General features: G+C 29.3%; 1 pseudogene; it reads right to left on the reverse strand.

Annotated features, from left to right (window-relative positions):
• Positions 1 to 13,269: 13,269 nt before the first annotated feature.
• LOC111276512 (putative disease resistance protein At4g27220) lies at positions 13,270 to 17,006 on the reverse strand (annotated as a pseudogene).
• Between the last annotated feature and the right edge of the window lie 6,939 nt (positions 17,007 to 23,945).

A 23,945-nucleotide genomic window follows, 5' to 3' on the forward strand; every position in this document is an offset into this window, starting at 1 on the left:
GGAAACGTGTAAGCAATTTTCTAACTTTCGCCCGAGATAACTCTTTGCTTGTAGCACGTAGCAATCGTATCCTGTTCTTGGTAGAAACAGTATTAGATATCTATGTTCATCGATCAAGATAACTAACAACTCTGGGTTACATTAACATAAAGTAGCTTTTTTATTTTGGCAACATTATTTTTTATGAAAAATATAAAAACTGTTTGTCTCATCTTAATTTGTTTATTATACTGTAGTCAATTTCATGTTATATTTTACTTTCCTTGATAATATTAGCAAAGCATAATGGTTGGATTATTTTAATATATATAATTTAATCATTATTAAAATTTTATTAATTAAATTATTTAAGTAGTCTTCATTTTGTATGAAAACTAGACTTTCATTGAAAAGTCATTAGCATCCATGAAAATTGACAACTAGATGGTTGATTAAATAGATTAGAGTTGGTTTACGGGTTAGACCATTAACAAAGTTATTTATTTGTTTCATGATATTACTTTCAATTGGGTTTTTTTTTTTTTTTATTTGGCTATTACAATTGATTAGAATTTTAATATTATTATTGTGGTAGATTAAAATTAATGATTACAATATTTAAGGGAGTTTTTATTTCTGAATTTTAATATCTCCTTTTTTCAATTTTCATTCAAATTTGTTTTAATGTAGGTTCCATAAATGTTTAGAAAAAATTATCCAAGAAAACTTAAATAAATTTTGTTAATAACAACAACTAATAAAATATAAAACGATCTTTTTTGTGTGTATAAGAAAAAAAATATAGGCATTGATTTAGAAGTGGCAATTGGGTAAGTTGAGTCAAGTTTTGAGTTGGATAATTTTGACTCAAATTATTTTAGGTAAAAATAAATCGAGTTATTTTGAATTCAAGTCATTTTAGATTTAATTTAAATGATCTCTTGGGTTATTTTAGATTATGATTATTTGCGCTTGACATTTGTACTTTTTGGGATCCAGTCATTTGGTTCTAGTTATTTCAAGTTCAAATTATTAAACTTTAAAATCAAACAAATTTAATTTTGAATCATTTTGATTTGAGTCATTTGGATTTAGATAATTTCGGATTCAATTTATTAATAAATTGGGCTCTATTGGATTAAGCAAACTTTCTAAGTTGGGATCATCATTGATAGCTCTATCTATCCTATGTAATGTTTAACCTTTAATTTGTATTAAATCCACATCTCTATTCCCTTTTAATTTATGTATGAATACAAAAATTATATATATATATATATAATGTTGCTTTAAATAAAAGTTTCGTATTGATGGTGCATATATATTTAACTTATTATCACAATAATTGAACATTAATTAGGAATTTGGTAACAAAAAATAAAAAACAAACAATAATATATCAAAATATTTTTTTGATATACTAAGTTATTTGTTCAATAAGCCTCTGATATTTAACTCAAGTCACTAAATTTTGGTGAGATTTAGATAAGAGATCTTAGATTCAATTGTAGTACTAAAAAATTTGTATCTTAAAACAAATAAGTTACTTTAGCAATTTTTTTACCAAAATTAATGTACTATTGCATTAAATGTTTTATATAGGTTAATTAATATGTAATTAATATATATGTGTGTGTATGTATACAAACATGTTCAATTATAAAATAATTTTTATGAAAGTATAAAAGTAAAAATTTGAAGCAACAATGATTTCTAAAGAAGCCAAAAGCATTGGAAGCAATTAAGCATGGGAAGAAATAAAACGGATTTTATCAAAAAAAAAGTTTAGTGAAAAGGAAAAAACAAATTAAAATTTCAAAATGCACATATATAAAAGATTTGGTATTGTTTGATAAATTGAAAAATTAAATATTGAAAAATTAAGTGTGAAAATTTGAATTTTGAAAATAAATTTATACTAAAATATAATTTGGTATGTTGTTAAAAATTAAATATTGAATGGATGTTATCTTTAATTTTTTGTAAAAGTATAAAGTGATTTTATTAGGATTTAATATTAATTAAATTTCTTTAATTTCAAAAAACATTAACTAAAGTTAGAAAAGAAATAATACATAATAAAAAAGAAAATCATATGATTAATGAAATTAAATTATAAAAATTTCCTTAAATAGCATTGTTGAATACATTAAGAAGGTTTTATCTATTTTATATTTTTCAGCATTTTTCAAAAAAATATTCCTTTAGATGGTTTCTTAAGTAAGTTATCAAACACATCAAAGAAATTAAAACATTAAAAATTTAATTAATTTTCAATTGTGCAACACTAACTTCAGGTAAAATTTTTGAAAAAAAACAAAAATATCAAGAAAATTTATAAAAATTCAATATGACCAAGTGACAATAATGAAAATTTTGCAGAAAAATTGGAATAGTCAGAAATAATTATTCTAATTGAATTTTGACAATATCAATGTATTTATTACATTATTAAAAAATTACAAATTATGTGTATTGATGATTGTTTATGCAAGTGACAATGCTGGACAAGCAATAATAAGGTGATGAGTTTATGAAAAAATTCTCTTTCCACTAATTTATTTAAGGATAAAAAATGCACCTTCTCCTAAATTTATTATTGATATTTGTTTAAATCATTTTTGTTTTTTTAATTAATTTTTATTTATTTTCATATTCAATTTAAAATCATTAAATTTCAATCATGAATTTCGGTGAATATGCATTATTGGCCATTAGATAAATTAGTGAAAACTTCTACTACTTTTTAAGTAGTGGAAAAGATCTTTTCCTATGAGTTTAAGTATGTATAATGATACATATTAATGCTAATTTATACACATCTTTTTAAAAAAATGCTAATCCATCTTGAAGTCATCTTATATTTACGAAAATTTTAGAGAACACATTTATTTAAATTGAATTGGAGACAATCGCAAAGAGTTGTAAATTAAAACATTAGTGACATTAAAAATGGTTAATAATATTTTTGAGATTATTAAGATCAAGAGTGATTAGGTTATTTTATTACAAAATTTTTATAAGTTAAGGAAAGAAACAAATATATATATATATATAAGATGTTTAGTGAAAAGAGAAAAAAAAAACCCAAATAAGAAATTTTGAATGAACATATACAAAGAATTGTTTCATAAATTGAAGATTCTAATATTAAAAAAATTAAGTGAGAAAATTTTAACTTTGAAAATAAATTTACAATAAAATATCATTTGGTATATTGTTGAAATTTTAATATTGAATGTAGTTTTTCTTTAATTCGTTTGTAAAAGTAAAATGTAATTTTATTGGAGTTTAACATTAATTAAAGTTAAAAAAGAAATAACACATAATGAAAAGCAAAAATTATAAGATTAATATAATTAAATTATAAAAATTTCCTTAAATAAAAATGTTGAATATATTAACTAGGTTTTATTATAATAAAAGTTTGGTGACTTATTATATAATTTTGATAAATTTTGATATTATTTTAGTAATTTATGATATAATTTTAATAAACATTGATACAATTTTGGTAAGTTTTGACAAAATTTTTTGTAATCATAATATAATTAGGGTAATTTTTAATACAATTGAGATAACTTATGATATAATTTTGATAATATTGGATATAATTTTGGTAAGTTTTGATATAATTTCGATAACTTTTAATGAAATTTTAATTTTGATAACCTTTAATATAATTCAATAACCTTTTATATAATTTTGATTTTAAATACCTTTGATATAATTTGATAACCTTTGTTATAAGTTTGATAATCTTTGATAAAATTTTAGTAATCTTTTATATTATTTTGGTAATTTATAATATTATTTTATTAATCTTGGATATAATTTTGAAACTTTTTATAAAATTTTGATAATAACTTATTAATATAATTTTAGTAACTTTTAATACAATTTTTACAAGTTATGATATAATGTTGGCGATCATTGATAAAATTTTAGTAATCTTAGATAGAATCTTATTACTCTTGGATACAATTTTAATAAAATTTTATGTGATTTTGATAAGCTTTTATATAATTTTGATTTTGATAATTTTTGATTAATTTGATAGCCTTTTTTAAAAGTTTGATAATTTTTTTTATAGAATTTTGCTAATATTTGATAAATTTTTATAACCTTTGATATAATTTTGATAACTTTTTGATATTATTAATATAATTAATATTCAAATAAACTAATCTAATGCATATTTAAATAACATAGTATTTAAATCTTATTATTTAAAAGAAAATTAAGAGTATATTAAATTTGTAAAATTAAGAGTGAAATACTTTTTGTCATCTAATTTTTCAAAGTTTTTTTTTTAATAACTAAATTTTAAAAAATATCAATTACATCACCAGTGTTTATAAGTGTTACTATTTGATTATTCAACCATTAAAAGATAATGAATCTTTCACATAATATTTCAAATAATCACCTTTAAAGCATACTCTGCGGCGCCAAACTACTAGGATTAGAAGACAAATACTGGTTTTGTGGGGAAGGAAGACCTGATTTTGGGAGAGAAAATAAAATTCCTACAAAAAAACTTCATTAATTAGTTCTATGTAAGATTTTTATTCAAGATTAGTTATTATTATATCATATTATATCATATTATATTGTATTATCTTATGCAATTGAAATTCAATGAAATTTAAAATTTATTAAAATTATTTAAGTTTAATTGTAATTGTGTCTAATAATATTATAAATATAATATAAACAAGATTGAAATTATTATCCTTATTACTATAAATTATTATTTTTAATATTTATTTTTCAAACATATATAAAATTACACGTGCATGACAAGCATTAGTTATAATAAAAGGGAGGAAAGGGTGCAAAATAAAACATATAAATAACCGAACAAAATAGGGAAAATTATATAATAACAGATGCATGAAAAAAATCAAGCAAACAAATTACATCCTTGCAATCAACCAGAATCATATGAAATAAATAATCTGTTCTAGAACTATCTCTTCATTTTTTGACACTTGTTTAATATTATGAAATTATTATTTTATTCTTAATCATTATTAATGTTAGAGTTAAAGTCATAAATGACCTTTAAACTATAATAAAATATTTAATATGATACATAAATTACGAATGTATTAACAGTATAGCACTTACCCATAATATGGTTAATTTCAAATAGTGACATGTAATAAACAAACAATCTTAAAAATATTACATTAATTAATAAATTTATAATTCAAGTAGTATTTTAAAATATTTTTAAATTCAAATATCAAATTAAATATTTCATTTATAATTTAAGTGCTATTTATGACTTAACACTTTATATTGTAAAAGATCCATACACATATACGTACACGACCATAATTTTAACAGGACAACCACCAACTCCTACAACCAAATAATAAAAAAACTTAGAAAATCCAATCCCAAACGCGCACACACAGCCATCCCAAAACAATCTTACAACATCTACAAACACAACACAAACAACTATACACCAAAAAATCAGAGAAAGAAAATAAAAAAAAAAAAAAAGAGAAAATGTGTTGTCTATGATGTTCGTTTCGGAATAAAAGGGCACTTGAGTATTTGAAAAGTTTTTATTTTTGGACCGTTTGACAGGAAAGGAAAAGGAAAACAAAGAAGCCATCATCAATGGTGGTGGTGGTGGTGGCTTAGTGCGTGGATATATGGTGATTTACAAAGGCCAATGAGCTTTTAAGAAAAACAAAACGATAGAAATGAAGGCCATAAAGAGTGGATTAATATAATAGGAGTTCAGGGCATTGGAACGACTGAAATAAGGGTGAGAAACTGTTGGTTTTACTCTTAGATCTAGGACAAACGAGAAAATTTTTGAGAAAACTAAATTGATAGTAGTGTAGAGGAGACCAAGAGGATTTAGTGGGTAGATTTTGGGTGATTTTCAATGCCGTTAATTGATAGTTTAAAAATGGTGGCGATGTTGTGGCTATGATCGAAAACTAGATAATTTGAATGATCAGTTGTGTTTTTGTGAAAAATTTTTTAGAGAAAGAATGGAATTTTAGTGAAAGGAGTAAAATAAAAAAAAAAAAAAGAGTTGAAGAAGAAAAGAGTTTTTATATTGGATTGAAAAAAAAAAAACTGCACCTAAAATGAGTTTAAATCCAAAATTCACGTGTGAGTCTGGATCCAGATCCAAAATTCGTGCATCCAAGAAAATTATTAGCGGCAGCGCTAAGCGTGTTTGTCACTCTAATTTAAAGTAAAAGCTACACTGATACTTCTGGGGAGATTTTTTTTTTTCTTTTGAGAATTGAAAAGAAAGCAATGAACGAAGACTCAAAATTTAATAACCAGAAAATTTCCTTGCTAATGACCCGTTGCTAGAAGAGATGTATAATGAAAAGAAAAAACAAAAATAAATAAAAGAATTAATGAGCAATAATTAACAAATGGTATTTTTTATTTAAAATTAATTTAGTAAATAACAACTCAGAGATTAGTGTTTTTCTTTATCAAATCTAATATTTTTCAAACCAATAAAGCAACTGTGTTTTCTTCAAATTTCAAAGAGTAAATATATTTTTTCCAAACGAAAATCTTAAATAACAGTAAAGCCAATACAACAATATAGTAGTATAAATCGAACAAAGTAGAGAAAACAAATCATGACAAACATGAACCACAACAAATCAAATGTTCTCCTGATTTATGAACACCATAAAAGAAAATAAAAAATTGGTATTAAAAATTACCAGCCTCGAGGCTCTCCCAACTGAATAAATAATGCTCGTGCAAGACCTTGAATATATAAAAAAGGCAATGAAGAGAAGGAATAGCTAGCAAATAACAAGAAGCAAACTTTCCTTGCTAGCTCTGTACATGGCATAAGATGTATATAGAAGCATTTTGTAGTAAAGAAATATTAATAAGGAATCAATATGTATATATATATATATATATATTGTGATGAACCAATATGTATACATAGATATTGTAAACTGGTGTCATGATTGATTTATTTTAAAAAAGAAAACAGATTGGAAAGAGAAGAAAAAAGAAAATGAAAGTATTGAGAAGATTAGATACGATAAATTAAAATTAAAAAAAAACATAATTTATAAATCAATTGTTAGTTGTTGTCAAAAAAATCCCACATTTATATATTATATTTGTATTTATTTATTTTGTATTTAATATATATAAAATATTAAAATTATTATATCATAATTTATATTGATATATTAAATATAAAATTCATTTATATTTTAATTAAATTTTTATATAATTTTTATTAAAATTTTAAAATTTATAACTTTTTTATTAATACTATATTATATTTAAAATTATCACATGTAATCACATCAACATTCGAAACAAAATTCAACGCCAAATATTAATGAATATTTTATATAAACTTCTCTTTTTCCAAACTGTTTCCTCTGTAGAACCTAAATACCTATTTAAATACCCCATCCATAACCCACTTCAACACCGTCTGGGAAAATGTTCAAGAGACCTTTTGTAAGCGTGCTGTGACAGCTAAGGATGATAATATTATTATCAGATTAAAAATTACTTCATCCAATAGCCTTAAGGAACTTAAAAAAAAAAAAAAAAAAAAACTGGATACATCCGTCTCATTAAAAGATTCTCCACCAAGCCAATTTAAAAACATAAATCCAGCGACTGGACTGAGAAGTTGTTGGTTTTCTGACATTTTGGTAGCCCTTACAGAAAGGTTTGTAACCATGAAAATAAAAGTTTGCCATAGGGTTCTTTTTTTTCTTTTGACATTTTCATGCTGTCTTATTAGCCAATTAATTAAAAAACATAGTTTTTCTAATCACTCAAAGTAAAAGATAAGATTAATTTCCAAGCAGCTTCTCTTTCTCATTTTTGGAACCAAAACAACCAATCATAATATGTAAAATAAAAAAACCCAAAAGTAAAAAATGTTTATTAAATTACTACAAAACTGCAGACATTTACCAGCTCTTGTAGTCTTAACTCCGAAATGTAGAAATCAGCAAACCTACAGATAAATCCATGCATGGTGCAATCATCCATTATGCAATTCGCAGCAATATTCTGCTCATAATGTAATTATAGTAAAAGGTGAGACTCGAATTCAATTTTTCCAATATATATGTGTGAGTCAACTTCATTCAAACTTCCTATACAAAATAAAAACCTTCATTGAAAGTCAAGTCATGAGGAAAATTAAGGTAAATTGAAGTGTAAAGGGTGGATTCCACCTTAATTGCAGCAAGCAAAGGAATCATATAAATATTGCAGCAAGCAAAGCAATCGCATAAATAGAAAAGGACCCATATAAAGATACTCAAATAATTATTAATTACATTGAAAATTTTTAGCGACCACGATGTTTACTTCCATTGCATGAGCAACCCCTTTTTGAAGTTTAAGGATTTTCGTCTCTTTGGATATTGTAACCCATATCACAATGGCAAATTTTTTCATTCTTTCAAAAATTGTTTGTGTATGAGATCATGATGGTTACTTTCCCTATTCCTCCCTTCAAACAAATTCCAGTCTTTCGAACATCAGCACCAATCACTCTATCCCAAATTACGATTTTCCAATTTTTTTTTTTTTTTTGTTAGACAGGTTTCCACCATCCAAGTAATTTTTTCACGGATCTATTGCATTCTGGCCTTACTTACTTGGGCCTCAAAAGGGAAATAATGCTTTCTTCAACTTTTATCACCAAAACACAGTTCTCAAGAATTAAAAAGATAGAGCCTTCGCCTTGAAGCCCAGTAATTTGCTCTTAAATACTGTTATGCATTATCAATGCAATACTATAACTGTTACCAAAACCTAAAGCCAAAGTGATTAGCTTCATCACATTTCTGAGCTTGTTATTTTATCTGATTGCATGATCATAGCATTCATTTTACTAAAGAACTATAAAATCAATTGAGTTAAAAATACGAATCTTAACCAAAGATTCATAGTGAAAGAGGAAAAGGAATAGCATTTAATAAATGAAAGTAAATTAAATTTGTTTACGAAGTGTTCATCAAATATATATATATATATATTTTATGTTATAAATGAAATGAATATTAAATAATTTTATTATATTCATGATTTGCTTGTTTAATTAATAAATATTAAAATATTATTTTTGATCGTTTGTTAAGTTTAATAAATAAACATAAATGAATAAAAACTAAACCTTTTCATGAATTATTTGCAAATATTTTGTTTGTTTATATCCTATTTTTGAGAGTTAAGTTCACTTGTTATCCACGTTCAGTTTGTTGGGTTCTCAACCAAGCCAAAAAACATTCATACTCAGATACTTCCTTCCAATCGAGTTCTCAAATGAAGCTTAAAAATATGGTACGACAATATATGAAATAAAAACTGCTTTAAAAAAATAGAGTAACCATAAAAGAAAAAAACCAGTTGTAGTATATATCTACAGGCAAAATGGAAGCATATTTTTTAAATAATTTCAACAAGGAAGAGGGAAAAGCCTTGGATTTCAGTAACAGATAGAAAATCTGTATTAGGCATTAGAATACATTATATCAGAATTTACATATCGAATAAGGTCTAAACCCATGGTAATGTCCTAGTATTTTATCAAATTCACTTAAAACCACCAAGAATCTATACTGACCACCAATATCCAATGCAGCTCTCCTTCTCAATCGAGCCAAGAACTACCAATATTACAACATTCTGGGTAATAAATATGTAATGCATGAGTATAATAAAGGCGGAGCATAATTATGATTGCATTAAATTACTTTCAAAATTAAGAATCAACATTGACCAATGACATCAAATTAAAGTCTGCCACCTACAAATTTGAATTAGTTGGGGCATTTGTTTCATATAGATAATCTTCATATAGTTGGGGCATTTGGCTGGATCATGCTCGGTTCTGTCAAAGGCTCCAGGCCTAGAGTTGCCGCAAACAAAAAGGGTCGATGTTTATGGATATCATTATTGCGGGCAGATAGATAAATGCCTTTGTAGATATGGGAGCATCAAATCCGTTCATGTCCCAGGATGCAGCCAAGAGTGCACATCTTTATTGATATTCACTCAAGGAAAAAGATCGGAGTGTGGTTTAAGAAGAAGAAAAGAAACTGCTAAAGAAAGTGCGCAAGAGAAATGAAATAATATTATTTAATCTAATCTTAATCATAATATTATTTTATTTTATCTTATTTCAGCATGGAAGAAAGAGAAGCCTAGAATTTCAGCGACAGATTGAAAACCTGTATTAGGCATTAGAATACATTATATGTAAATAAGGTCTAAACCCATGGCAACGTCCTAGTATTTCATCAAAATTAAGATGAACATTGACCAGTGACATCAAATTAGAGTTCGCTTCTTACAAATTTGAATTAGCTGGGGCATTTGTTTCGTCTAGATCATTGTCATATAGTAACAATCCAAACTTTAGAATTTTGTGAAGTCGGGTAACTGCTTTTACTTGCTTTATTGGAGCTTGGTTTGGATTTATTATACATTTTCCTGCGAAGAGATTTGCTTCTGATGGACCTGTCTCTTCATGTACTACAGGGGAAGCTTCTAAGAGAATAATGGATACAACAAATTCTTAATTTAAATAGGAAAAACGTTTCAGAAACAGATTAAACCAAATGAACATAAAAACAATGGAATTGGAACAGTAATAAATATAAGGGTCTATCCTATAAACCAAATGAGAAAGTCTAAGAAGCAATTTTCCCAGAAAATGTGATATGCAATTTAAAGAGGTGAACAGAATGAGCTAGTATTAATAAACCAAACCGATGCCTTATCATTACACTAATCTAGGCTTGAGATGGGAATGCCCCAAAGCTAAAAATTGACCGCAGGGAGCTACATGCTACTAATTTCATATGACCTCCAGCTCAAAAGTTCCCCAATTGGTATAAAGGTTTCAAAAAAATTCAGAATAATACAATCAACTTGATTGACCTCAAAGAGGTAGATTCTAATAGAATCAGTAGCGAAAAAGATTATTTTCATAATATCTGCACCTAAGACATGCAAAACGGGTAGCAGGAAAAAAGCCCTTAAATGAAAATAAAAATGGTAAATCAAGAAAATCTGATTCCAGTGGTATGTTCCCTGTTTTCATAGTTATTCTTCCACGGTTTTTTGTTTACCATCATATAAAAACCAATGAAAGGAGATTTAAACTTACAATGCTTGTATTCACCCAATTAAGCTCAAAGTTAGTATGATAGGAAATGTTGCTCACCATCTTCGCAGAAAACAAAGCAGGTCCCAATTGTTTCTTCATATTCTCTAATCTGTAAATTGGAAAAGATATGAACTTAAAAGACAAAAATTTTATGAATTTAAAACTTTTGCATAAGAGCAATCGCTTGATGTTTGTTAAATATCAAATCAGAGGGTCAATATATAGCATAGCTTAGGGCTATTGTGGACCACGAAATCCCAAGAGCATAGTAAAATTTATGATAAACTAACTGCTTTTGATAAATGCGCGAGAAGGATGAACCTAACGAACTGGTAAAGAACAAAGAGGAGAAAATGGCAGCCAGCAAGAATCATTCAGCCGCAGAGAATTATGAAATATAGATTGTCTAGGTTGATTGTGAACGCTAAAGATAAACATCAATAAATAAATAAAATGGCAGTCCCTAGTTGTTGGGTTAATATGGTCATCAATGAATAACACTTTCAATACATAAATAACCTGGAACCCTTCTTGCTCAAGGTGTTACAAGATTTTGCAAGCTAACAACTCACCAACTTCCCAACTTCACTTTTTCATCTATGATTAATATAAGATTCATCGTTTCCAGACCTTGAAATTCAATAACAACCTGATAATCATAATGTGATCATAAAACAAAAACAACAATGAAATCTTAAGCAGAACCGACAACAGAACACCTATAGATCAAGTAAACAAATATTCTTATCCAACAAATAATCAAGAAAACAAACACTATCCTTCATTAAACTGGACTAAAGGGAGTGAGAAGTGGGCACAAAAAAGAGTAGAGTAAGAGTGTAAGGATGTAGGCAGCGTCAAAGGCATACTTCTAAACAAACCAAATTTAAACTCAACTCAAGCACAGCTCCAATTAAAGACCCAAAAACATAAACAGGCCTAAATTAAAGCTGTTGCATGAATACTAGTGATTGTGAATGCCACATCGGCGACAATTGGTAAGGGCACTATTTTCACACCACCTCCAATTCAAATGTTCGAAAATCTCAGGAAAAATGGTACTTTTAAGTGAATATCTTTTAATTTTAAGTAATTTTAATTTTCACACCACCTTGAATTAATTTCTTCCTTTACGTAGATTGAAGCATAAATTTATTGGAATTTGATTGTTGTGGTTTGGCATGAGTGACCACTATTTACAGCCGCGAAGCTATTTGTGTGATTGGTTACTCTCATTGCGGTGGATAGCAGCCACTACTCTGCTATTCGGCCGCTATTTGAACCCCTAGACTGAGTGAGTGAGTCAATAATACCAACACAAATTCCATTCCACTCACCCCCAAAAATCGAACTCAAGATTAAAAAAATTTTAAAAACATAGCTTTAGCTTTCACAGTTTACTAAAGTATAAGGTGCTTTGGAGGAAAATCAATCTGCCCAGAAACAGTATCAATTTGAAAAACTTCAGCACCAATTTGTTGTGAAAATGAAAGAAGATTTTAAAATATTAAAATCAGATCTTGATAGATTCAATTGCATTAAAATTTTCCTATTTAATTTGAGATTTGAATCCCTATAAAATAATGAGCAACGAAGCAGTTTACATAGAGCAATCGGTCATACACAAGGGAAGTAAGCAATCAAGAAGACAGCTAGACAACAATTTACAAGCAATAAGCAGCAAAAACAAGATAGTAATACAGCAATTCCCAACAGAACAATCCGAGAAGAAAAACAAAAGCCAATCCCGCAATCAACCCATAACAAGCTTAATCAACTCAATAGACCTAGAATTCGAAAATTCAGCATACAATCAAGCCAAGCAAGAATAAGCACACTTATCACAATCACAAGAAATTGGACAGCAACAATTACAAAGAAAAATAAAATTGTAAGATTTAACTAATGATCAAACACGGTTTACAGCAATTTTTGAAGTAACGAAAAGGAAATAGCATAAAGTAAGTAATAAAATCAACGACTAAATGAAAGATTAATTTATGGTTAAGTTGAAATTTGACTGAATTCCACCCTGCGTTAACAGTAGATTATTGAGCATTTTGTTGGTTGCATTTTTACCCAGCTTTAACAATCGGTTGTTTGATAGTCGTTTAGCCAAGCATGATATTAACATATAAGAAAGTTAAAATGGAGAGAGATTAAGAAGAAAGAAGGAAAGAAAGTGTTAGAAATAAGCTACCATTGTGGTCAGGAGTAATTTCCTCCTGTCTCAACAGAAAAAGAATAAGTAACAATGAACGCTGTAAAGGTCAGACATTTCAACGAACATGTAACCATGGCCACTTAAGGTAAGGCTCCAACAAAGACTTGGCATTTGGCTGGTCCCACTCAACCAATTGCCACTGCAACAATGGAAAAATTGAAATCCTTCTAAGAGAAGGAGGGGGAGGTGGTTGGCCATCGTCATGCAGGGGAAGATACAGAGGTATCCTCTTCAATTTTGGACACCATGTTATAGTAATCTCCTCAATAGAATCACAAACCATTACTCCATTAGCACTACTAATGCTTTTCAATTCTGGCCTTTCAAATTCCAATCTCCTTAATTTGGGAAGAGTAAAATTGATGGCACTTCTTCCTTCTTCCTCCGATTCTGATTCTGCTGATATTATTTCTTCCATATCCCCGCAACGTGAAACCGATAAGCATTTCAAATTTTGGAGGTTCTGCAAGACCCAATTGGACGAGAACAACTTCTTTATATTTTGACAATCACTTATGTAAAGATCAGAAAGAGAGGAAAAAACATTATGTGGCGGTAAGATAAACCGCGAGGAAAATGCCTCTTCTTCACACAAATCAACAATGCACTCCCCAATTCCCAAGCCCTCAACATCAGGTAGGACCTTAATACCATCTGTGCAGATGTTAAAAGTACTTAATTGAATTACTTTTTTCGACTCCGATGGAAAGCGAAAAAATGGTTGTACACCCACAGGAACGCAGTATTGACGAGGCCCTTCTGTTGGAGCATGCAAAGCTTTGATATAATTGTTCCACTCATTCAAGTCATAAAATCCCCCTTCAAAGTATTCCAAATTCCTTAATCCACCTATTTCCCCTCCTCTCACGAATCTGTCAGCTTCTCCACTCAGGTATCTGTCAACTTCTTCGTCAAACTTCAGTATTGCTAAGTGCTGAAGGGATGTCAAATTTGCCAATATTCCATCGGCCACCTCTGTTATATTCGTACAACTCAAATCAAGATATTTGAGATTTACCAGCCTTTCCAACCCATGAGGGAGATCCTTGATTTTTGTATTTCTAAGGTCCAACATCTTTAAAGATTGAAGTTTTGAAAAAGATGGCACCTTCTCTAAATCTTCACACTCATCAGGCAACAATGTAGTGAGATTTTCCAAATTAGAGATGGAATTTGGCAAACTTTTAATATGATTCCCAGAAAGACCAAGAATCTTGAGTCCATGCATTTGCTCAAAGAAACAGTCTGGAATACTCTTCATATCGCAATAGGACAACAATAAGGTTGTGAGCTTTAGACACCTTGGTGGTGGCATTTGGGATGGAATTGGCATTTCCCAATTCCACATCAATGATACCTTCTCCAACTCTTCTTTCCATTCTTGCTCTTTTGGTATCTCTTTCAAATGCAATCCAGCTCTCACCAAGAATTCTGGTCTTGCACTCATGATACGGAATGCCATGTCCCTCACAATGTCATGCAGCTTCACAGTATCATCTGGACCTCCAGTACCGTTTTCAATCATGCAACTGTTTTTTAGTTTATTCAATATGGCATGCCCCTTGTCAACCTCTTTTTGCATGCTCTCCATTTCTTCCACAAACCCCTCTGCAACCCAAAGTTTTATTAGCTCATGTGTTTGTATTTCCCAATCTTCAGGATATAATGCACAACAAAGGAAACAATGCTTCAATTTTTCATCGTGTAAACGATCATAGCTGAACTGAAGCTGTTGAAACACCTTCCTTTCCATCTCACTCACACTTTCTTCATGTCTATTTAATTCATGGAGTGCATTCCTCCACTCATGAATGTCCCGTACACCCTTCATGCTACTTGCTATTGTAACAATAGCCAAGGGCAAACCAGCACACTCTTCAGCAACGGATTCCACAATGGGCAATAGATGTGGGTCATTCAAAACATCTTGACCTACTTTTTGCGAGAATAGGCTCCATGCATCTGGTTTTGAAAGAGTACACATTCTAACTTCTCGACAACCCAAACAACGGTACACTTCTAATAACCGGTTGTTACCACTAGTTTACTCACATTAGAAGGCTCGGGGATGCCTCCTTCTTCAAGTGAAAGTTTGTCCATAGCTCATCCAAGATTAACACATACTTGCCTTTTTGAGACAACTTTTCGTATATGAACCCTGCTCTTCTTACTTCATCATCAGCTTTGGGAAGGCCTACTTTCATAGCGTCTGCAATGCTCTGCTGTACTTTAGAGATGTTCATCTCCTTTGATATGGTGATCCATATCACGATGTTGAACTTTTCAGTCTCTTTCAAAAGTTGGTTGTTGATGAGCTTCATGATACTTGTTTTACCCGATCCTCCCATTCCCCAAACTCCAATCTTTGAAACACCATCATCCATCAAATATTCCCAAATTTCATTCTTAACTTTTTTCGCCGCTTCACCAATTAAGTTTGTTGTTGACAAAACTTGTCCAATCCACTGAGGCTTGTCAATCACCAAAGCATCAAAGTTCTTCCCTTTTTGATAAAGTTCTTCAACTTCTTGTTATCTTTTTTGAAACGGTTCCTCCAAGGAATCCACGCGAGACAATATTGCTTCCTCTAACTTCGTTTTCAAGATTCAGTATTTCACCATTAATCCTTTCAACATTTCGAAACCAAATCTCAACTTCTTTCTTGAGTTTCTTTCTTGGTTGCAGCTGTACACTCTTCGTTGATTCATTGTCCTCCTTCAGGCCACTTAGTTCCTCCAATTTTCTCTTCAGGATAGTTAAATTCTGATCAAGACGGCTCCCATTTTCCAAGTGTGTTAAAATCTTATTTCCGAAATATTCCATGTTCACAAGTACCTACATACACCCAATATGTACATCAGAATGCTATGTTCAGGTCTACACAATCTCTAAAAGAACTCCGGTAAACAGATTTATCATATAAAAGAAGCACATAATTGACTAACAATAAGTTGGCAGCAAAGCCAATTTTTTCACTTTAGAAAACATGTAAGCAATTTTCTAGCATTGGACCAAGATTAGCTTTTGTGTCCTGTTCTCGGTAGAAACTGTATTAGATATCTATGTTCAATGATTAACATAAGAAACAACATATTCAAAAAGAGGCAGATGACTATGTGTTCTTTCTACATACTGCAGTTAAACATAAATCTTGTCTATTTCTAACATTTTAGATAGCCATCATGAATAAAAGATCATTGTTCTGGTCAGGAGGAACAAGGGCCAAGCCATCGGCCATCCAACCCTGTTTCCTTCAATGGCTGTCTCTATTGCAATGTCGCAATGTTTTGTTCATTTGACACGTTCAATCATCAGTCTAATTCTTATTATTTTATGAAATACTAGCTAGCATGAGAATTCTAATTACTTCAGAATCTTGTCAAGCCGGGCAACTATTTTACTTTCTTACTTTGATCTTGATTTGAACCTATCGTACATCAAAAACAAGTGAAATGAACTAAAATTATGAGTCAATTTTATGGTCTTGCTGTTAATTTCGTGGTGGGTGCCATGGCGCTGGATTAAAGCAAATACTAATATCGTTACAGACTCCGTCTTTCTCAGTCCCCGTTGAATATTGTGGCTTAATATTTTGTTAGAATTTACATGTTAAAATACTAGGTGTTTTCACACTGACTTTTCCATTATCAAAGTCTTTTTCCTTTTTTTTTAAAAAGTAAAACTCATCCTCTGATGCGGTGAAAACCTGTTTCAATCATGCTCACAAATGGAGCCTAAAACTGTTTCAGCAAGTTGATGAATATAAAGAAAGAGAAGCAAAATACAGAAACATGATGAAACCCCGGTCCATGCAAGCGTGAATCCGATCATCGGAATCGTACAATCTTGGGTATCTCTGGATGCACCTGTCTTGCATTTTTGCAAGAGCTTTAGCCAAAGGGTAACTGATGGCAAAACCTCCATCGCCAAAAGCCATCCCATAAGAAAATTTTGTGTTCTGCAAATGACTCTGTGAAGAACTCCCAGTGTAATAAAACTTACTATAATTATAGTTAGATAAGACCCTAACCAAATTTTCGGGCATAAAAAAAGTATCATTATCTCCCATCATGAACCATCTCATATCTTCCACCAGAGTTTGATGTTTTTTTTTTCTGTGTTTCCATAAACCAGCTGAGGCCGCAATGCAGAAAATGCAGAAAACTATGTGGTGAAGAATTGTTTTTCCAGGGGGATTTGGTTTTGGGAATGAAACAGGTGGTGCTATCTCTTAGTCAATATCATGAAAGGATGATGTTGAGTTACTGATTAGACGAGTTTGAAGCATTCGAGAACGTTAGGAAGCGTTTGGTATAGGTATCAAATGGTTAGTGCTTGATTGGCATAGATTATTTAAATATTAATTTGTATGTTAATGGATTGTGTCTCGAACATTATTTTTAATGTGTCATACTAGAACGGTCCATAAAAATTAAAAATAAAGCTTACCACTGCACATAACTTGTAATTTTCATAGGTTGTGCCATGCAAGACTATTTTTTGTATCAAAATGAGTTAAGCCCAACTCATTAATAGTTTTTTAAAATTTTAATTATTTTTTTAAAAAATTTATCTATTATTAAAAATAGCATACGAAAATAAATAAAATAAAATAAAATAAAATGACATAATTTACATGATTCAATAAAATACATATATCTACGGAATAAGATGATAGAGTCCATTAAATAAAAATATTGAAATTACAATTTTAATATTTCAAAAACATAAACACATATATAAACAGATATTATAAAACACAATATTATTATTTTATTTTTTGTTTTAACATCTAATAATTCACTTATAAATGTGATGTCTTATGCATTTATTTTATACCTTTCATCTTATAGTAATTTATTTTGTGAATTGCATTTGTATCAAACTTTTAATTTGTTTTTTTCATTTTATTTTTGTTAATCACTAGTTAAATATAATTTATCTATCAATAACTTAAGTATTTAATAAGTAATTTTAATATAATTTTATTTTATTAATTACTAATAAAATATTAAAAATAAAAACAATTTCATTGCAATACAAAAAATATTATAGATATACTCAAAGGCTAGCCCACATACCACGTGTTGGCACTAATCCTTAATAGGTTGTGTCATATCATGTCGATCTATAGGCCTAAAATATTTTAACCTAACACGATACACATATATGTATCTACTTGATCCAACCTAATTACTTAATAAAAGATAGTATCAATCATGATTCGTATTACCAAATTGTGTTATATTATTGACTGTCCAATTCATTTGACATCTCTAAAATTTGATTTGAGAAAATAGTGTATTTTTTATTTTTATTTTTTTGGAAAATAAAAATTTGTAGTGAAAACTTGTTTGATAATAAAAATGAAAATAAATTTTTAAAAAATAAAAATGAAAGTAGAGTCAAATATGAAAAAAAAAAGTTTTAAATTATGAAAACAACTCATTATGTTTTTTTATATATTTTGAAAGTTAAGAAATTGTCTCCACATTTGAATTTTTTAAAGTTATTAATTAATAAATATATATTATATATTTATAATTCAATATATATTTATAATTAGATACTATTAATAATAATTATTTTCATAATTATTTTTTTGCTTTATATTTTTAGAAAATAAAATTTGTTTTCTATATCAAATATAGGTTTTAGATGGAAAACAAAAACTGTTTTTCAGAAAATTAAAATAAATTTTTTTTTTAAAAACCAAATAGAGTTTGTGTTTAGAAGAGCTAGTGATTTTTGATATGGAGATTTTCGATTTTTTTTTTGTTTTCAAAATTATTTTCTATTTTTGATTGAATTATTAGCAAATTAATAATTAATATTTAAAAAAAATTAATTAAAATCTTACAATTTGACATGGATTAAAATATATGATAGCGTGACATTTTATTTAATTCACGTGATCATCAATTATATTCTTAACTAGTCAAAATGTCACATATACAGCTAATGTTAAAATAATTTGATTTTAATATATTTTATTACATTACAATTAATTTTTTAAAAGATTGATGTATCATTAATTATGATTTTTAATGGTAAAAGGTAAAAACAAAAATCATAAAAAAGTGATTTTAAAATATAAAAAAATAAATGTTAAGAAAAACATTATTTTGAGGAATAAAAAAAAAAAGAAAAAATGGATAAAAAATACGGGTTGAAGGGTAAAGTTAGTATTATATTTTAGGAATTTATAGACAAATTAATTGATTCTACAACTAATTAATGTGCCTTTTTAACATCAATTCCTTTAATTTCGATGACTATTCTTCCTGTTATGTAATAATATATATTTTTTAATTTTTACATTATACAAAATTTTAAGGATATGAGGAACTCCATAAGGGAAAGAAGACTTTCTAATTTTGAATCTTAATTATCATACTAGTTTTAAATCCGTATTATGCATGGGACGATTAATGAGTAGTTTATATTGTAATTACTTTTAAAAAATAATTTATAATATAATCATGTTTAATGATAGACTAAATATGAATTAAACCAAATGCGAGTTGTAAAGTAAATATAAGAAAACTTTGAAATCATCTTCGTATCCTTTGAAAAAAATAAAAAAAAAGAGTTCATAATCTATTTAATCTTAAGTTTCAAAAATTAAGATGATATTGTAGTATTATAACAAAAAAAAAATTATAGGTGAAATGCTCCCCCGCTCCAAACAAGACCATAAAATCATCTTAACAATGTTTTTAACAAGGTTATAATACAATCACTGTGAAGTCAACTTCTTAGTAAAAGAACAACAAAAACCAAACAAAGCAAATAAGGCATGTCATGATAAGCTTGAAACCGGATCAATCAAGTAATTTTTTCCCTAGTGTAGATACCCTATTTAGTTCGGATCCGAGCCCATTGGGCCTGATCCAATAGGGTTTGGGTCTAAGTCCATTGGATCCGGTTTAGGATCCAACTAGCATGCCTAATTGGCTTTTATTTTTATTTTTTTATTTTTCTTTGATTTTTTAGTTGATTTATCTATTTTATTAGATTTATCATTAGTTTAACAAGATTTAGTGATAAAAAATAAAAATTATATCTTTGGTCCTAAATGGGAGGTTGTAGAGTTCCTATAAGTTTTTAATACGAGGTAGGATTAGTCTTAAGTTTTTGATAACCCAGTCGAATGAGGACTTTGATCTGATCAGAAATTCTTCTGATCTGGTCCTATAAACAGCAACAAAGCAATAGAAACAGGGGAGGAGGAGAAAACAGAAGCAAAACAAAAAGGGAAACCCCCATCGCCACCAAGCCCTCGAGGCTTCTCCTTGGTGGGAAACCTTCCCTTCATTGACCTTGACCTTTACTCTTACTTTGCTGTACTAGCTCATACTTACGGGCCAGTTGTGAAACTCCAACTTGGGAGTAGGATTGGTATCCTGGTGACCTCTCCATCCATGACCCGAGAAGTGCTTAAAGACCAAGATTTGTCCAATCTGATGGAATTGTTCTAGGTTTGAGGGGAAGGGGACCTTCTTGAAGATCTAGAATGTCTGATGATTGGGATTTCCCCGCATTTGGTGCTTTCAAAAATGGGCAAGTTGCTTCAAAAATAATAAATGCATATCTAATAATTGCTTATTCTCTCAGGTCATGTTTCTAGTTTTGGCATTTTATTGAATAGAGGAGATCTGTGGAAGCTGAGTTGAGTTGTTTTATCAGAGCTCTATCAACGTTCCCATTCAATTCGTCGACAGAGCTCTTTCACTTTTTTTTTCCTATTGATTTCGTGACGCTTTTGATTTTCTGTGGGGCTTGTTTTGAATCTGCTGTCTCTGATTGTATTGACGATTTGCGTAGGCCTTTTTGCTGGCCTCTTTGTCTTCTCCTCATTTTATTTTTTGAGCTGCATTGTGTTTGTCTGGATTGAAGAAGAAGCAAGATTATATGTAGTTAGCGAAGGGGGCAAAATAGGGATTTTGGGATTTATTTTTGGTATGAATTCATCAGTGTCGGGAATGTAAGAACAAGGTAGAGTTTGTTGCCCGATAGGATTCTCCAATGGGGACAGTGACATTGGAGAATTTATATTATTTATGATTTCTGACTACCCTTTATTGCCTTCATCTGAGTCTTCCTCTGTGGTGGTGCATTGTCGTGGTACTTCTGCTCGCAACTTGCCCTCATTTTACTGTCTTGCCGTAATGTGTCTTTTTCTTCTTCCATGTACGATGAGACCCAAACTAATTTTCTTGAGTTAAAAGGCTAACAGGAAGAGGATCAGGAAGAAACTGCTGTCTCTGTTGGAACTACACCACGTTCTCCTTTGAAACCTCTTATCTCTTTTGCACATTCCCTTTCTGTTATTACCTCAAGATAGTTGTATTCTGCTGACTCTCGTTCCTCTCAGCAGTTCTCATTGGAATGCCCCACGAAGGATCAGGGACACTGGGTATCGTGGGGTTCCATGGAGCTGCATAATAACAATAACACTTGTACAAGCTTTGATATTTCCAGGGGTTCATCTGTGGTGCAAGATAAGTTGAGTAAGTCCCGGAGGTTTCGCAACAAAAGCGTGGATTTTGATGATAATCTGTTATGTGCAGAAAATCCAAGGCTGATCTACATTAATGATCCGAGAAGAACAAATGACAAGTACGAGTTCAGTGGGAATGAGATTTGGACAAGCTCGAAAACTCACAGCTTTGGCTTTGGGACATTAAGGGACAATTTTTTAGAATCTAGCTCCAGATCTGTGACGTAGAGGTTGAAAGAGGGTTCATGATGAAATTTGGGAGTTTCCTGATCATCAATAGAGGGCTAACAATGACGTCATAGTGGCTGACAGTGGTGGAAGGTGTGGGGGTGAACGACGAGTTTTTTTGGAGAATATAAAGATCTGGCAGCTGTGCTCTTGATCAATTTTCTAATAAGCTTTCTAAAAAATATTTTTGAGGAAAAGTTGAAAGTATCAATTTTTCTTAAAAATAAGTTTTCTAAAAAAAATATTTTTGAGAAAAAATTGAAAGTATCAATTTTCTTTAAAAATAAGTTTTCAAAAATGGATTTTCCTCTAAATTAAAATTTCTAAAAAATATTTTGGGGAAAAGTTGAAAGTATCAATTTTTCCTGCACAAAAGCAATCATTTTTTTTTCTTTTTATTTTCTTGAATTTTCTTTAATGTTAAATAATCTAATGATAGAGTCTCTGCAAGTGAAACAGTAGTTTTCTTACATGCTCTTGAGGTGAGGGAATTTTTTTAATTTTCTGCTAAAAGTATTAGAGTAAATTGAGAATAATTTTCGATAATTAATTACTTGGTAAATTTTTAAAGTTTATTGGATAACACAAAATTAAGCTAATACCATCTTTCGATGGGCGTTATGAGGGTGCTATAATCTTCTTCACACGTAACCGAACGCCCGAACCCTGTTCTGGTCAGTAGATCCAAACCTATTCTTTTAAGGACCCTTAAATTTAGGTGTTCCCTGAAAAGATAGATTCCTTAGGTGATCAATCGCACATAGATAAAAAAGATTGGTGGCGACTCCTTCAAGTCAATGTCTAGCGATAGATTCCCGGATCTAGACGTTATGACACCTAGATTATGAGCAGAAATTAAAAAAAAAAAAAGAAAAAAACTGAATTGAAAATTACCTGCTTTGAACCCTTCGACAGGCTGAAACTTCTCAGGAACTCGAACAGCCAAAAAAAAAAACGGTGAAGAAAAGAAGGCTTAGAGCAGATAAGAAGAGACAAATTTCTTTGATAACTATAGAACCCTGGTAGAAGATATAAAAGGAGCAAAGTGATAGTTAATTAGCTAACGGTAAAAGGAGGTGGAAACCTTCTTGATTGATATTAACTAAGAAATAATAGAGAAAGCAGTGAAAAGAATAGTCAAAAAAGTAAGAATAAGAAAATGCCAAAGAAAATGCGAGCAAAATGACCTAAATTATTATGAGTCTATTCAATGGGTATGGTCTTGGTGCCACTTTCATGGCAATTGCCGCAAAGCAGACTTTAAAGCAAAGTGCAATCTCGCAGTAATTTCCATATTTTCTTATTAGCTGTTTCCTTACAGTCTGCCAATAATTGTTGGCATTTGTGGGCCAGCGACTCTGTTTTGCATACTAATTTTTCTGAAATTAGTATATGGAATTTAGATACCCTTTGTAAGGAAGCATAAAACGATTGATATGTCTTCAACTACTGGCTAGTGAATTTCTTGGAAATACATGCACAATTAGAGGTGCAAATGAAACAGAATTTTTGTTAAATTATTCGTAATATCTTTTGTATTTATATATTTATGTTCGAATTATTAAATTTAATAAAATATTTTAAATAGTATTTTTATTTTCTTTTATTAAACAAATCAAGTATAAATAAAAATATATTTAAATAATTTATATTTATGAATAAATATATTTAAGGATAATTTAAAATTTATTCATTTAGTATTTATTTATTTATTATTATTATTATTATTATTATTACTATTATTAATCTTAATTCTAATATCCTATTTTAGAATTCGTTTATATTTATTTATAATTTATTATAATTTATTTATATATATATATTTATGAATATATTAATTT

Source organism: Durio zibethinus, chromosome 25, assembly GCF_047325235.1.
Source record: "Durio zibethinus cultivar Kanyao isolate XHJ-2024 chromosome 25, ASM4732523v1, whole genome shotgun sequence".
NCBI lineage: Eukaryota > Viridiplantae > Streptophyta > Magnoliopsida > Malvales > Malvaceae > Durio > Durio zibethinus.